Below are 12,590 nucleotides of genomic sequence, written 5' to 3' on the forward strand. Positions count from 1 at the left end.
CATAAACCAAGGGCTCCTAAGTCCCTAAAAGTGTTGTTCTAACCCCTAAAGGAACAAGGTCAACTGATTACAGCTTCTCCCAGAAGTTCTCCATGAAAAACTGTTAAGAACTGGTCAAAACAGGATCATTTCAGCTGCTCCATAGGCAAAGTGCGTTGCATCTCACCTAAATACACTGTGTGGGTGCGTTGCATTTCAAAAAGCCCTTCTATGGGGTGCGATGGGCGAGAAGTGACAAATGGCAGTGTCATTCCGCGAGGTGGAGAGGCATGGAAACTTCCAGAAACTTCTCCAGTGACACTTGCCTCTCTGAATTCGACCAAGGATGAGTAAGAGATCATCAATCTCCAAGTGGAAGCAAGAACTATCAGAGGGAAGACACTAATCAAATCACAAGCTGACTCATCTCCCTTACAGATATCTATATATGGATCCCTCATCCCAGAGATCCATAGGCTGGAATTTTGCATATTGTAAGGAATTGCTATTGGTTTCTTGAGACAACATCAGATTGATGGGTGATCTAAGCTTTGTATGAGGTCAGAACAACTGGTTGTAACTCCCTTGGCTCTTTCTTGTTTATCAATAAAAGCTATTCAAGTTTTCCTCCATACTCTTGTGTCATTTATGTTTTATGCATTTGTATGTTCAATTTACATCTGATCCTAGATTGTTTATGATTATAGATCCATGTCCTTGTATAGTGTTATGCTACTATGATCTTACAGGTACTCTGTGAAGCTGGGCGTACAAGGGAGAAAAGTAGCGAAAGACTATCAAGAGAGAGAAGAATCGAATTAGGAGATTAGCGCAAGACATAGGTTGGTCTTCTTTGTTCTTCTCTCATCTATATTTCATAAAGGAAAAAAGAAAGTAGCTTTACTTTGTTTGTTTCTAAGGTAGCTACCACACCTTAGTGGGATAAGCAGTTCTGTGTAGACACTTTTCCCTGTAACAAAATGGCGACCATACTGGGGAAGAATTAGTTTTTTTGTTTATCTTCCTTGTTGTCTATTTTATAAACTTACAGACGGAGCCTGAAGTCGAGCCAGGTAGCTTTCGAATTGCTTTTGCTATGCAAATGCAAAGTAGATAAATGTTGCTTCAGTCAATCTCTGGGATTTGTTTATAAATTAAACAACTGATTTACAAACTCTCTGATTGCCCCTTGTGGTAGCTCTTAGATCCTCCTTAGATTTACCCCTGATTGTTGCATTACTGATTACCATTTTCTCGGCCAAAACCCATGAACTGAACTGCAAACTGTGACCCGGAACCGAAGCAAATTCTCGTCTCTAGCCCAACACAGGTACTGTTCTGTGAATTTGAAATTCAGTGCACTTCCCGAGTGTAGTAGGTGCGCTTCATTTCAAATTCCCTTTGTTACAGGTGTGCTAATCAGACTAGCCATTGTTCAGTTTTGGTTTCTGTGATTCATTCTTTCCAGTTCTATTCATGAATTTTGCTGCCTGTGATTAGTATATCTCTGTTTGAAACCCTTTTTCCTTGCTGTTATTCCACCTCCTTTGTACAAAAGAACTGTAAATGTTTTTTTGTATTTGTTGAGTCATTTTCAGTTCTCCTTTGCAAAAAGTAACGTAATCGTACTGTCGTCCTTTGATTTGAAAGTGTCGCAAGTGTCGTTTTCAGTCATAGGAAAAAGTTTGGTTGCTATTGATCCGGATTTAAACAGGAACGCAACAAATTACAGAGATAACCATATACACAAAGATGCAGCGAAAATAATACTTCATTTCATTAATGGAAAATACTGAAATATGCTTACAAACAGAAATGGAAATAAACTAGCTAGGGCGATGGTAGCTTATCTCTGAGAAGAGATGTGATGGCTACATGCCTCTGAACTGTGTTACAATGAGGCTCGAAGGCCTATTTATTGTTGAGAAACAATGGAAAAAACCCTTATCATTCCAAAACCTAACCCTAGGAGATGAAACGCCAAACTGTGGGCCCCGTTTGGGGGTAAGTTGGTACATCAACTTCTCGGGGTCGTAACTTTGGCATATGATCTCCGTTTGACGCGTACAATAGCTCATTAGAAAGATCTATCCGAGCATTATCATTGTTGGAACGGGCAACACCAGTCCATTCCATGGACTCGTGTTGCCCTTGGATTCCCCAAAAAACGTCGTTTAGGGCCTCAAAACGGCTCCGGAAGTTCAGGACCCGAAAAACTGCTAAAAATAGTAAGTTGTGCTACAATTAAGGAAACTGAAAATGCTGAGAAAGACAATGGTGGGGGTCCAGGTGGACTTGGCAGGTGGCCACCAATATCCACCTGGATTGTTCCTCCCCCCTTAGGAAGCAATGGTCCCCATTGCGTTGAGCTCCTCCATGAGATGAGGAAACTTCTGCTGAACTTGTTCCCTGGTGAGCCACTTGCCCTGCTGAAGGAGTTGGCTCGCTTTGACAACTCGATACAGTTGGATATTCTGTTGGCGAGTGTTCTTGATCTGTGTGTCCATGATCCGATCAGTTGCAACTTGTTCCATGCAATCTGGATTTAATTCTGTGGGTTTGAGCTGTTCTGCAATGTCGGATGTGTCTAGCAATGGTGGAAAGTATGGCCGAAGGCGGTCCACATTGAATACTGGGTGCAGGCCAAGGAATGGGGGAATGCTGAGCTCAAATGCATTGTCTCCCATAGCCTTAGTAATGGTGTAAGGACCATATCGGAGTGGTCTCAATTTCCGATAGGCTCCAGTAAGGCGTTCCTTTTGCAAATGCAACCAGACTTTGTCGACCACCTGAAACTTGTGTGGCACCCGATGTTGATCATGTCGCTACTTGTACTTGGCATTTGATTTCTCAAGAATGTCATGGACCTGCTGGCGAATATGTTGGATGCGCTCAATGAAGCTGGTGGCCTTATCTGTTTCGGACTAGACATGAGCTGAATTCATGTGAGTAGCTGCAAGTGGCATGGCCACATCAATGGTGCATAGTGGTTGGAATCCCAAACCCACCTGAAAAGGGCTATGGCCAGTGGAGCTGTGAAGAGCTTGGTTGTAGCTGTGCTGAACGTAGGGGAGGCTCTCGTCCCATGTGCGTGGATGCTTTGAGTTATACATGCGCAGAATGTGCACAATCATCCTATTGACAACCTCTGTCTGGCCATCAGTTTGAGGATGGAAGGCTATGGACTTCGTGAGTTTGGTGTCCAGCATTGACCAGAGACTGGACCAAAAGGTGCTGAGAAACTGACTGTCCCGATCTGAGATGATAGACTGTGGGATCCCAAAGTACACCCACACTCGTTCAAAGAAGAGTTTAGCAGTGGCTTCTGCTGTGATATTCTTCTTGCAAGCCATCATAATGGCCATCTTTGAGAACCTATCGACGACCACAAAAACACAGTCATTTCCATGCTTAGTGGAAGGAAGGCCTGACATGTAATCCATGGAGATGGATTCCCAAGGTCGACTAGGGGTAGGCAACGGGGTATAGAGGCCTTGCTTCTTAATGGTCGGTTTGGCAATGGCACAGGCAGTACATGATCAGATGTACTTCCCAACATCCTGTCGAAGATTCGGCCAATAGAAATAGTTTTACAGTACTGCCACTGTTTTCTCGACCCCGAAATGCCCAGCAGCCCGACTGTAGTGTGCTTCCCAAATCATCTTGGCACGCTCGCTTGAAGGAACACAAAGGTGACCGAGGTGGCATAACAGGGCATCCTGGAGGTGAAAATCTGCAACCTGCCGACCCTCCAAGAGTGTCTGGTATGTGTGGCCGAATTCTGGGTCGCTTTTGTAGAGAAGTGGCCAATCAGAAGTCTCGTGCCCGCAAGAGTTGAGCACGGTGGTTAGCGCCATGATCGGTGGTCGACTGAGGCAATCTGCAACATTATTGGTGCTGCCCTTTTTATACTTGATATTCAAGTGAAACTGTTGCAGGTATGTAGACCACTTCTGATGGCGATCATTCTGCAATTTCCCTTGGGTCTGTATGAACTGCAGAGGTCGGTGGTCTGTGTGGATGACTGTTTCCTTCCCCAAAATGTAATGCTTCCATTGTCGGCAGGCTTGTACAATGGAATACATCTCTTTATCATAAGTGGGGTACTTCCGGACTGTGTCTGAAAGTGTTTCACTGTGATATGCCATTGGATGTCCATGTTGAGTAAGGACTTCCCCAATAGCATAGTCAGAGGCATCTGTCTCGACCTCAAATGGTTGTTGTAAATCTGGTAATGCGAGCACTGGTGCCATGCAGAGGCGATCCTTCAACTCCCTGAATGCCTTCTGTTGAGATTCGGACCAAAATAATTTTGCTTTCGCCCTGCCCTTGGTGACTTGACTCAAGGGCCAAGAAATATGAGAAAATCCCAACACAAACCTGCGGTAGAAGTTGGCAAGACCTAGAAAGATGCGGAGCTCTGTTAGAGTGGTTGGAGAGGGCCAATCCCGAATGACTTGGACCTTGGCTGGATCAACATGCACCCCCTGTTCATCAATGATGTATCCCAGATACTGAACCTCGGTCATGCCAAAAGTGAATTTCTCCAAATTGGCACATAGCTTGTGTTGCCGCAGTGTTTGGAGGAGAACCTGTTGGATGTGGTGGAGGTGCTCTTCCCAACTCTGGCTGAAGATCAGAATGTCATCCAAGTATACTACTACAAAGGAGTTGGTGAATGGCCACAAGATGCCATCCATTAGCCTCATAAAGGTTGCAGGAGCATTCGTCAATCCGAAAGGCATGACCAACCATTCGAAGAGGCCCTCCTTGGATTTGAAGGCAGTCTTCCACACATCTGAGGGTTCAATTGGTACCTGGTGATATCCTGACTTCAGATCGATCTTGCTGAAATATTTCACCCCCTTTAGTTGGTCTAGGAGGTCATCAATCCGTGGGATCGGGTACCTATTACGGACAGTGATCTTGTTCAGCGCCCGATAGTCAATACAGAGTCTCCACGTCCCATCCTTCTTCTGTACCAACACTATCGGGCTCCCACAGGGCGAAGAACTCAGACGGATGTGACCTTTCTGCAGGAGCTCCTGAATCTACCTCTTGATTTCATTGTTCTCCAGAACAGAGCGCCGATAAATTGGTCCATTGGGTAGCGGTGCACCTGGGGTCAGATCGATGGAGTGCTTGACTTGACAGTGCAGGGGAACCCCTGCCGGGGAGGTGAAGATGTCTTCGTACTCCTCCACAATCTTGTCCATCTGTAGCTGCCGTGCAGAGGGACCCCGTTTGGAGGCCGCGGCCACTGTCTTCTTCTTCCCTTGAGGGCGTATCATCAGGAAAACAAATTTCCTGGTTTTGGAAATGATCTTACTGCATTGTTTTGCAGTAATCAAAGAGATGGCGGCAGGTGGTGCTACCTCTGGTATCCTGAACAACTTATTTCCCAATGTAATAATAACAGCACGGGGCCTTGATTCATACACAGCATGTCGCTTCCACAAGTATGGTTGTCCTAGTAATACATCACAAACTTCAAGGGGAGCAATGTCACACAATACCTCATCCGTGAAGGGCTTGATGTTGTATGGAAGGCGACACTACTGGCTCACGCGAAGATCTCGCCCTTGGTGAAGCCACCCAATGGTGTATGGTTGTGGATGTGCTGTGGTCGGTAAGCCCAACCGCTTCACGACCTCTGCCAAAATGAGGTTCTTTTGACTCCCGCTATCAACAATGAACTGTATCGGGGAGCCCTTTACCCACATCTGGGAGTGGAAGAGACGCTCCTCCTCCTCTGGATCTTCGGGTTCATTTTTCTGGATCTTTGCGGTAGCAACAGTGGCACTGGGATCCGCATCAATGATCTGCTTCCCTTTTTCATACCCCTTATCGGGTTCTGACTCAGAGTCGGAACATGCATCTGATTCTGAAACCTTTAGCTCAGCCACCAGTGACTGCTTGGCCCAACACTCACTTGTGTTGTGAGTGGAGCTCTTATGGAACTCGCACCATTTTCCAGTGTCCTTTCTCGGCTTCGCGGCGTTGCTCTTTGCTTGCAGCTTCGGCTGGTTGTCTTGGGTTGTCCCGCCTTGGCTTTGTCCTTTGTTCTGTGGTATAGGGGGACCTTTCCCCTGCTTTGGATTCGCAGATCCAAAGTCTCGCTTCTTTTGTTTAAACTTCTGCTCAACCTTGACGGCATACCGGTATGCTGCGCCGAGCGAGGGGATGTTTAGGAACTGTATTTCTTCTTGGATGTACTTGTGCAGGCAGCCACGGTATTTGAGTATCAAATGTTGCTCCGAATCCTTGATACCCAACTTTGTGCGAAGGGTATGGAAAAGATTGGTGAACTCCGGCACGTCTTGGTCCCTTCCCTGCCGCAGCGTGGTCCACTTTATGTATTCATCCTCATAGCTTCCGACAGGGTAGTACTGCTCCTTGATGGCATCCCGGAACGAATCCCAGGTGGGTGCGGCTGAAAATAGTGAGCCAGTACTTTCATCCTTCTGCTTGCAGTAGGTTTCCCACCAGTCCTTGACGTGGGGGGCTGCTTTGAGAAGAGAAAAAACAATCTTTTCCCGACTCGAAAATTCATGAACAGAAAAGTAACCCTCTAGCAGATTTAACCATTTATCTACGGCATCGGCGTCTATCTGACCCTCGAATATGGGGATTTCAAAATTAACTTGTACCTTAAAGGGTGTGGCGTTTCCAGAGGAGCTGCTGGAAGCCGATGCGCCGCTTCTGGGTAGCCGCTGAAGGATCTGCGCAAAGTTGTCCATCATCGCGTTCCGTTGTCGCTCGAGCTCTTCTTCGAGCAAGATTTTGATGGGATCTCCTGCCCCCTCGTCTTTCTTCTCGTCCGGCATGGGAGGCCGTCGGGATTTGCGAGGCTCGTCTTGCAAAGGTTCAACCAGTTCAAGCCCTAACTCCTTATATCCCGACCTTGTTGGGGACATGCAAAGAAAAACAGAGAAAAAGCAGACCGCTCTGATACCACTGATCCGGATTTAAACAGGAACGCAACAAATTATAGAGATAACCATATACACAAAGATGCTGCGGAAATAATACTTCATTTCATTAATGGAAAATACTGAAATATGCTTACAAACAGAAATGGAAATAAACTAGCTAGGGCGATGGTAGCTTATCTCTGAGAAGAGATGTGATGGCTACATGCCTCTGAACTGTGTTACAATGAGGCTCGAAGGCCTATTTATTGTTGAGAAACAATGGAAAAAACCCTTATCATTCCAAAACCTAACCCTAGGAGATGAAACGCCAAACTGTGGGCCCCGTTTGGGGGTAAGTTGGTACATCAACTTCCCGGGGTCGTAACTTTGGCATATGATCTCCGTTTGACGCGTACAATAGCTCATTAGAAAGATCTATCCGAGCACTATCATTGTTGGAACGGGCAACACCAGTCCATTCCATGGACTCGTGTTGCCCCTGGATTCCCCAAAAAACGTCGTTTAGGGCCTCAAAACGGCTTCGGAAGTTCAGGACCCGAAAAACTGCTAAAAATAGCTACAATTAAGGAAACTGAAAATGCTGAGAAAGACGATGGTGGGGGTCTAGGTGGACTTGGCAGGTGGCCACCAATATCCACCTGGATCAGCTGTAGATAGTCGATTATCCTGTTACTATTGTATTTGGTCTGAATTTGTAATTTTTCTAGTGTCGAAATCAAGTATTCATTTCCAAATCGTAAAGTGTTGTGATTGTCTCCATTTCTGATTTCGAAAAGAAACTTGTTAGTATTTGTCGCTTGAAAAGTAATTCAGATTTGTGCATTAGCTTTCTTTTTCCATTCACATACTAAGAAAGACGAAAACAAATACATGCATGTGCATTTTCATTTAGACTGTTTGATTGGTTTGATTTAGGACAGTGCATTTAGAGTGTGCTCTTTGCTCTTTGTGAAAGAATAATGTCTCTCTTTCCTTAGTATCTAGGACTTTCATTGCACAAAGAAGATAAAACACTGCTTATCATCTTAGATTGCATTTAAGGAATTATACATCTACATCTCGCGGTGAACCTGAAAGGAAAATTTCATAAACAAGATCAACTATAAAATAAATTCAATGAATCTAACAACGCTTTGGAACCTAACGCACAACATTTAGAATTCTAGGCTAGAGACGTATTCCGGTGTCATAAAGCCTGGTAACTATTGTTCTCACTGATGGTTGGATGATTCCTCCGCTTTGAGACAATAAGTGCCAGTACGGACTTGTGCTCCCACGTACCGTCAAGTATATTTTGGGAGACCACAATAGGCTTAATCCTTTATCCATAGGAAGCCGTGTCTGCCGCCCTATCGATCGCAATGCACTGAACACAGCATTCGGGAAGATTGATTGTCGTACCATAAAAAGTATTCTGCAGTTTTGCGATTGGTTTGGTAATCCCTCTACCTAGATTTCCAGAGCAGTCCCTTTCGTTCCTTTTCAGACTCCTTAATGGGAAAGGTCCATCTGAGCACTTTTCACTTCAGGCTCATTAAAAATCGAAGGCGACTAGAGTCATCTTTTGTTTTTTCTCGACTCTTAAAAATTGAAAAAACAAGTTGTGTCAAAGCGTCTAAACTTTATTTTAAACGGAATAATCATCACCCTTTCCTATGTTGATCTTAGGTTGAGAAAATGGAACCCAACAACCAAGGAATTCCCCTTGGAGGAAATCCTAGTCCCTTCTCCTCATGGGGAGATGTTGGTGCACCCCATATGGCCACATTGTCGCTTCCAGGATTGACAATCGGCTTGCCTGTATGGCTCTTCTCAATCTCTGTCGTTCAGAACACCGCAATTCCTGAACAATCGAGTCAGAAACTAGACGAATCCAAAGTTACCCACCAACCTTCTACTTCCTCCAATTCTTCCTCTCCTCCTTCTTCTTCGCTTGATGGGGTTGGTAAAGCCAAAAATAAAGTACCTGAGAAGAAGAAGGAAAAGAAGAAGAAAGAGAAGAAGAAGAAGGAGCCAAAAGCGAAAGGGGGCAACCAAGCGTCGTCTAGCGAAAATCCACACACTACACCGACCAGGCCTAAATCGTCATGTGTCATTTGCAAAGGAGACCACTATCATAGAGATTTTCCTTGCATCCCTCGGATCTTAAGGGACTGGTCTCCTCGTTTGCACAACCCGGTGTCATCAACCTCTGATGATCATGTTGAAAGCACACCATCGACTAGTGAAAGTGAAGCCCCAGGACAAAAAGGAAAATATAGATTTCCTTGTAAATTGTGCGAAGGCGACCATGCCATCCACCGCTGTCCCTTCTTAGACGAGGCTAAAAGAGTTTTGGATGATCGTCTGGTTTCACCGTTACGACTTCCTCCTGGATATAAAAAACTCTTACCGAGTCCGTCACTAGTTGAAAAGCCGGCTGACCCACCCAGGTGGTCGGCCGAAGCATCTATCATTGAAGACAAACCATCTAAACCCATGCCAGACGAAAGTCAAAAGGTTGAGGCGGCATTTGACCGTTCTTGCCTTCAGAGGTTCCATCTTCAGATGATACAGTAACAGAAGAGAATAAGGATGACACCGTCCAAATTCTTTTCATAAGCACAGACTCCGATGAACATGGGGGCAATTTACCCATTCCTTTACCGCAGGAAGGAAGTTTGTCAGAGTCGTACCCGGCCATCTATTCGGTCCCACCTCCAAGCAACCTAGTTGTTTCCTTTGACTGGAATCAACTAGGCAGACCCCGTTTACCGGCTAGTGTACCATTCCGAATTATTTCTCAAATATATAGAATAGTTATGGCCGGTACCATCATAGATGAAGGGGCTTCTATGAGTATCCTTTCCTCGACTGCTTGGAAAGCGCTTGGTTCGCCATCGCTTTTGCCTGAGATGAGAAATCTAACAGGCTTTGACAAAGGAACCAGTCGACCATTAGGGATCCTTCCCAATGTGCCCATAACATTGAGAGGGAAAACCGTTCACATGAACGTAATGGTAGTTCAAGGACCCCTGGATTATAATCTACTCCTTGGATGAGACTATATTTATTGGATGGGAGCGATTGTCTCTTCACTCTTTAGAGTAATGTGTTTTCCGCACGAAGGAAGAGTGGTCAAGCTCGTAGACCAGCATTCATTTCCTGGATCACACATAGCAAATAGTCATATACCATCCCTAAATGGTCTTTTTGCACAAGGAATGTCTCATCAATCCCCAGTCCGTCCACCTGATGAGCACGAGTGATTCGGGAGACATGACTGAAACCCAGGGGGCATGCACCCTGGTCTGCTTCGATAGGAAAACTTCGGGTATAGGGTAGGTTTCCGCGAGAGATATATGACTAGACTGTACTCCCGTCCCTGATTGGAAGAGGGGGTTAGACTGGAACAAGATTCCCTCGTCAAAGTTATGTGAGTGGAGTAGTCTCCTCCACTCGCCTTTGTCTATTTCGGTAGACATCGCCGAGGAAATGTTTTTTTTGCGCTGTGAACAAAACAATTTTTGGTAACCTGAAAGAGGTATACCTTTCCTGATAGAACAAATGTTTTGTCGATAGAACAAAAGGTGATCTTGAAGCTTTATTTTATACCTACGGGCATGCAAACCTTTTGGCATGCAAGCGAAGAGCGACTATTTATTTTTTAAAAATTGTAGGTCCTCTAACCCTTTAAACTCGTAGGATTGGTCATTTCCTAACTTGCATAAAGAAAGGATGTGGGGCAAAACTCTAAAAATTTCCGTTATCATAAATGGGACATTCTTATTATATGACTGGATTAATCGAGCAATTTTAGCGCATAATTCAAGCTCGTTAAAAAATAAACATAAGCCATGAGAAAATGTTTCCCCCCGCGTTTAAGCTCATTAAAAAATGAACTATTTCCTGGTAAATAACCATCATGAATGTAGTACTTCAGCCTTTAAAAGCCTTGGTCGTGTTCTCATCATCACCTCCATTTGGTTGTTTACCCCTTTTGAGGAACAGCTGCGAAGAGTGATCTCACTAGCCATCCTTGTAACACTGCCATGATTGGAAAATTCCAAAGCTTACCTGGAATCAGCTGCTACCCAATTTTATCACTCGTTCCTCAAAAGACGAGTCTCCTTTAAGCTCTTTTCAATTGACTCGTAAAATATGAAAATATTGCCAAGCCATTGGCCTCTCCAGCTCGTTAAAGGGACTGGAAGTGCTATCCCTCCTATAAATTTTAATCTTTTTGGACCTGAGGGATTATTACACAAAAATATCGAGCGCTTGTTTTGTTCGGCTCGTTAAAAGTATCGAAAATTCATCCCTTCTGTATTGTTTTATACTTTTTCGGACTTAAGGGATTAGATGACGAAAAAGGAATTTTGGAGTTTCCTTTACGTTCCTTTTCAGACTCTCTAAAATTGAAAAGGACCGAGTTATCTTTGTCGTTAAACTCGTTACAACTTAATAGCGACAAACTTGTCCATAGCAGACAAGAACGAGTTTCACTATCGCTAGGCTCATTAAAACATAGCGATGGGTTTGCCCAAAGGGCAAATTATAGAACAAGCATATGTTATCCTCCTCAAGCTTGACAAAAATAAAGAGGTACTGGTCACCAATGACTAGGGAAAATTGGGAAGAAAACTTGAAGAAACTTTGTTGGTAGCAAGTCGCTCTTGAACATGACACTTTCACTCCGCATCCAAGTCGGGTTGGGTTGTTTCATTCACCGGTCGCATCACCATGGTCCCATCACACCATCCACATTTGGGGTAATGCTACCAATCCATCATGTCAGTGTCGCCAATATGTTCAAGAGAAGTCATTCAGAGAATTCACCTGTGTCTCACCCACTACAATACATTTACACTCCATTCTTTCATGACCGCCACCCTGAACCTTATGTCATCAGATTGTTTTCACCTCCATTAAAATCATTTGCTCCGTTCCGTGTCATTGATGTGGGATTCATTAAGGCCCTCCTGTGACGGATCGCTTCTTGTTGACATCAGCTCATTATCCAAGAAGTCGATCTAGGAACACCCCGTTCAGTACTTTGAAGCTTGCATGCCTCAATGGCAAGTTTCTCACTTCCGGCAATAGGTTTACATCAATGGCCTTCGACCAAAAGATTTTGTGTGGTGTTCAACACAAAGTCCTTTATTCACACAACGTGAATTGTACTGCACTACCTTGAGGGTCATTATCATTATTGGTGATTCCTCTCGCGCCTATTAATGGCTTACATCATTGGCTGGTAATCAGGCGATGTCTTTCCATGTTCGACTCCAGAACATCTCTCACATGGATAGACTTGTACTTCGAGTGAAGATTGAACGAGATTGAAGACCCCGGATCTAGTTTCATCCATCTGTGCTGCGATATATATTCAGGGAAATAAAGACATCAAATGTACATCATTGCTACACAGATAATCATCCAATCAAGGGGATGATGACTCTACCAGAATCATCATTCTACACTTAGACGATTGTCTGTCCTATGTACATGAAAATGAATTTATAAAGCTGAGCATGGGAATGCCCACCTCAGCTAGATCATGAAAATATTATGAAGATAATGTATTGTATTGTATCTTGTTACAGGTCTCCTCCCAGCTTGAAAGAACTTCGGATCCTCATAATAAAGCATTTCACCCGACATCAAAAGATTAATGACCTCATGCTTTAGGGGGCA

Source organism: Pinus tabuliformis, chromosome 1_2 (genome assembly GCF_031772625.1).
Source record: "Pinus tabuliformis cultivar Carrire ecotype Pingquan chromosome 1_2, CPIR1, whole genome shotgun sequence".
In the NCBI taxonomy this organism is placed as follows: domain Eukaryota; kingdom Viridiplantae; phylum Streptophyta; class Pinopsida; order Pinales; family Pinaceae; genus Pinus; species Pinus tabuliformis.